Raw genomic sequence first — 5,556 nt, forward strand, 5'->3', positions numbered from 1 at the left:
TGAGAGGCGGTGGCGAGGCGGGCCTGGGAGCCGACGGCTTCGTCGCCTCGACCAATGACGTGCGGCAGGCAGGTTTCACGCGGCGTTCGGAGGCGGGCTTCTAGGGGTGGGCGGGGCGTTCCGCGGCAGGAAGTTGGCGAGGCGCAGGCGCAAGGACTCGCCCGGCGCTCCCAGGGCCGGCCGCGGGGGCGGATGGGGGCGCGCGGGGGTGGGGCGAAAGGAGGCGCGGCTTGCAAGCTGCGTGGGGGCCGCGAGCCCCGGGGCGGCGAGCCCTGAGGCCGCGGGGCGTGGCTGCTTGCAGCGGCCGTGGCCGTGGCGGTGGGGGTAGGGGGCAGGGAGGCTGCCGCCGCTTAGCCAAGCAAAATCTCAGAGCGAGAAAGGAAAATGGTTTCTAGTCTCGAGAGACTACTGTGCCCTCAAAGTCTCCCTGACAGTCGCGGGCATGCAATTCTCTGCACCCGAAAGTTCTCCCTCCAGCCGACTGGCCTTTTCTGGGGCCTGGTCGAGTCAAGGTAGGGTTTGTCGGAGGCAAAGGGGGCCTTTTGCAGAGGCCGCGGGCGTTTTGTGACTGCAGAAGCCGCCGGGCCTCCCTAGTAGGCTAAACCTGCGGCCTGTTCAGGCACAGGCCGCAAACGCTCCGAAGCTGATTTGAATTACATTTTTGTTTGTTCACAAATTTGAGTCATTCAAATGATGTTTGAGGCCTCTCGTACTGCGGGGGATTTTGTCCCTGCACTGGCGTTCTGGTCTCTGTCCTAGCCCCGGGCCCTGCTGAGTCATACTTGTCACCTGCGGGGGTCCCAGTGTGGCCCCACCCCAAGCTGGCGAAGCTGGAAAGAGCTGGGCACAGCTGACCTGCGCCGGCTTGCCGGAGGCTTGCTCTGCCCTGGAACTTGGTAGCCCCTAAGGAGTGCTCGGGGGTGAGGAGAAAGCAGGCTGCAAGGCCAAAAGGGAATGAAAATGAGAGCCAGGAGCAGAGGGGACGGGCTTGGGGGAGGTGGCCGAGGTGCCTAGTGCAAAGGGAGCCTCAGTCTACATCCAGACTCGGAGAGGCTCCCGCTGCAAAAGCACCCCCGCGCCGGGACACTTGCTGCCGTGATGCTTTCCAAGCACCTTCTTGCAAATGACGATGGTGATTCTGAAACGAAATCGTGCGGTTGCTGCTCTGATGTCCACTTTTATGATCGGGAAACGAACCCAGGCATTACTCTAGTCCGTGGCAGAACCACTCGTATTACCTTATATAGAAATTTACTGTCTGGTGTCTCTGGTTTCCGATATGGTACAATTCATTATTATAACGCTCTCCCTTTCATGTCAGCTTCAGGAATGTGACTGAAGCTGGGGAAGGGGGGAGCGGCTGGAGAGGGAAGAGGGTTGGAAGGGTGTTTAAACAATACAGCCCTCTTGTTCTAAAACACTGGTTGGTAAACGTTTTTCTAAAAGGAGCCAGATAGTAAATATTTTAGGCTTTGGGGGCAACTACTCGGCAGCGTTATAGCGAGAAAGCAGCCCTAGACAATATGGATGAACCTGGCTGTATTCCAATAAAACTTTATAGACACTGAAATGTGAACTTCATATAATTTTCACGTGTCACAAAATGTTCTTTTGATTATTTTCAACCACTTGAAAATTGAAAAATCATTTTGAGCTCGTGGGCCATGCAAAATTAAGTGGTGGATTAGATTTAGATGGGAGGACTGTAGTTTGCCCACCGTGTTCTAGAATAATTGTGTCGTATAGCTCTGCTTCAATGGGAACTTCCTCATGTGCACAGTAAGAGAAGGCTTGACAGACGATTTCCAGTCTCCCATTAATATATTTAACTTATTTTCTGGTGGGTAGGCATGATTTCCAAAACCTATTAAATGTTTAAATGGTTGAAAGAAAAGAAATCTTCCCAGACGATTTGACTTTAAAATCTTTATGCTGTCCACCTCACTGAGGGTCTGAGTAGGAAATACGGAGCAGATATTTTGGGAGTTTGTGAAAATACTCAGGTACTATCATACACAATCCCAAAGTAACTGGTACAGCATATTTTGTTAGTTTGGGATTTTGTTGTTAAATTGAATCTGTCATTTCTGTTTCTCTAAATTTTTTTGGTCAAGTACTTTTTTGTGTCAAAAATGTATCAGTTTTTCTCTCTTGAATTGCGAACTGTTCAGTTTTGGTTTTGCCTTTCACTCCACCTCATGAGCTCTAGTCCTAATCTTCCAGTTTCTCTGTGGTTGTCTTTTTGTCTCTCTTGCAGTCAGCTGAGTCCACTAATTGAATAAGGCACCAACAGGTGTGCGCACAGGATGTGGGCTCTCTTAACCGAGAGATGCCCTGTTTAGGTACCGTTCTCTTAAGACTGCTTACCTCAAAGTTGCTGTAGTGTTAACCACCACTTTCTTCATGCCGACCGTGTTTTACAGACTAGTACACTGTATATAAACCAAAACAAGTTAGACCACACAGTGCTGGACTTTAATATGTGTGATGTACTCTCGTATTTTATTTCTTTTTCTTTTTTTTGTGGTACGCGGGCCTCTCACCGTTGTGGCCCCTCCCGTTGCGGAGCACAGGCTCCGGACGCGCAGGCCCAGCGGCCATGGCTCACGGGCCCAGCTGCTCCGCGGCACGTGGGATCCTCCCGGACCGGGGCACGAACCCATGTCCCCTGCATCGGCAGGCGGACTCTCAACCAATGCGCCACCAGGGAAGCTCTTATTTCATTTTTAAAAGTATGCAGACGACCCCCTACATTGCTTTCGCGCTGAGTCACAACTTGTGGTTTGAGACTGGACACTAGTATATTTTTTGAAACCTCTAGCCAGGTCCTGACCACCTTTTACGTTTCTTTTTTTAATTTTAGTGAAGTATAGTTGATTTACAATGCTGTGTTAATTTCTGTTGTACACCAAAGTGACTCAGTTATACATATATATATATATACATATTCGTTTCCATTATGGTTTATCACAGGATATTGAATATAGTTCCCTGTGCTATAGTAGGACCTTGCTTATCCATCCTGTGTACAATAGTTTGCATCTGCTAGTCCCAACCTCCCAATACTTTCCTCCCCAGCCCCCATCTTGGCCTCCACCTTGGCACCCACAAGTCTGTTCTCTATCTGACCACCCCTTATAAAATAGCAACACACCTCCTCCACAGGTAATCACTTTCTATCCTCTTTCTTTTTTTTTTCATAGCACTTATCACCACCTGACAAATGTTTGTTCATAGGCTTTTTCTCCTACACTAGAATGTAAATCGATGGCGGGATCTTTGTTTTAGTGTACCCTCGGCAACTGAACCAGAGCTTACCAGATGAGGAAGCTCAGGCAGACAGTGCCAAGGTCACATAGTGAGTGTTGGAGTTGGAATTTGAATTTAATCGATCTTCTATTAAGACAGCAAAAGTGTTTCGGAGAATGAATCACTTTGGACAAGAATGAATAGATGGAGAGAGACTAGTTAAGAGTTACTTGTGATAAACTAGGTAAAATAATTATGTTGTAAGGCTAATGGCACTGGGGCTCTAAGGAAAATAAAAGAGGAGCTATGCTGCAAAGAAAAATCAACAAGACTTGATGAAGGGTGACTGGGAGGAAAGTGACATCAAATACTTATTGACTACTTATTATATATTGGTCATTTTAAAGTTTCCAGCTGGCTGACCGGTGGAATTATTGACAAAAATATATGATACCATATACTATTAATTATAATAAATTATCTCATGATAAAAAAAAGAGACAGCAAAAGTGATCGTATCTGATAAAATGAACTGTTGACCGAAAGGAATGAGAGAGGGAAATAATACCCGGACATAGCTGCGGGTGATTCTGTGTCCATTAGCAACCCTGTCTCACTAGTTTTTGGCAAAAAATCTTAGCCATTCAAAAAAATGTTGCAGTACTCACGGTGTGCCAAGTGTTGTTCCGGGAACTGGAGATACCTGGAATGAACAAGACATATACAAGTCTCCTGCCCTTTTATAAATCCCTTTATTGTTTGTTTTTCTTATTACAAAATCAGAGCTCGTTACAGAAAAACCTGAAAATTACACAAACAAAAGAAGAACATAAAGAATACCAATTTTGTTTCTGGCCAAATTGTTTTTATTCAAATCACTGGGAGTGGAAGAAAATACACGAAAACATTAATAGTCATTGGCTCTTGGTTACTGATATTATGGATGATGGTTACTTTACTCTTTATATATTGCTCTACTTAAAATTTTTCTCCAACGGACAGACATTAGTCTTATAAACAGAAAAAGAAACCCACACATTTTAGAAAAAATATAAAAAGCAATGGTAGATGAGTGATGCAAATGAAAAGTTGTCTTAGTGTGATAGAATTCTAAGTAATTTCTCTTAAAATATTTAATGCAATTGTGTGAAGGAGTTGGAGGAAAATTATAAAATTGAAAGCACACTGTACTTGTTTGAACTTGTACTTTGTTTTCATTTACTATTGTGATATTAGGTAGAGCGAAGTAATTGTTTTATACTTATAAATGCGTTAATATTTAACCCTTGTGGAGCGTCCCTCTGGATTTCTGAAAGGCCACCCTTCCCCGCTGTGCTAGCCGTTAACGTTAAGCTACACGAGCTCTGCATTGGTGACAGTGAATAAAGGAAATGACCTAGAGCAGAATCCCTGGGGCTTAGACTTAGAATCAGTGGGGCGAAGTAAATAAATATTTGTCAAATGAAAAATATTGAATAGGAAATTCCTCCTGGCCTTGGCCCAGTCCATAAGCAGAAATGAGAAGGCTTCACACATAGAACCTCGTTTTAGAAACCTTGCTCTAAGCATTCTACCCCAAGCACGTTTTTCTTTTATTCAGAATTTTAGTGTACTGGGCATTTTAATTTACAACTGAAGACCTCTTCTGAAGTTCACTGGAGTGAAAATTTGTAATTGCTGGCCATTGTCCATTCTTCCTTCTCCAGAGTGAGCCCCTCTTCCTTCTTCAGCCTTCTTGTAGTTTGGTAGGACTGTCCATCAGGATACTCTGCTCTCCACCAGCCAAAGTGTAGGTACTTAACCCCTATTGGGCCCGTCAGCCATGCCCTTTCTGGAATGTGGATTCCCTAAACTCTTGCTGGTGAAGCACCCCAAGGTGCTGGCCACTGGTTCCTGCTTCCAAGATCTCTAGAATGGCTGCTTTTATTCTGTGAGCTCCACATGCCCTACCATATATTCCCGTTTTCCTGAAGTTAGCCTGAGTCCATTTGTTGCTTACAACCAAAGGATGTCTGATGTTCACCTAACCCCTTCCGCCTCCAAGTCCTGAATTCAACCATAGATTCTCCTGAATAAGGACTATGGCCCTGTAGTTGGAGAGGAAATAGATAAGGTACTAAAAACTTTGCAAATGTGTATTTACAATTGTATGAAAGCTACAGGAAAACAGAAAGTTGTGCCAAGTGTTTCCAACGGCGGATTCAATACAGCGAATTGGGTACACAGCTGAAAGAAAGGACAAGATAACCTGGATATTTGTCACTGCTTCCTGTACCCCTAGAGCTGATATTAGTAACTGCAAGAAGC

This window comes from Phocoena phocoena, chromosome X, assembly GCF_963924675.1.
Source record: "Phocoena phocoena chromosome X, mPhoPho1.1, whole genome shotgun sequence".
NCBI lineage: Eukaryota > Metazoa > Chordata > Mammalia > Artiodactyla > Phocoenidae > Phocoena > Phocoena phocoena.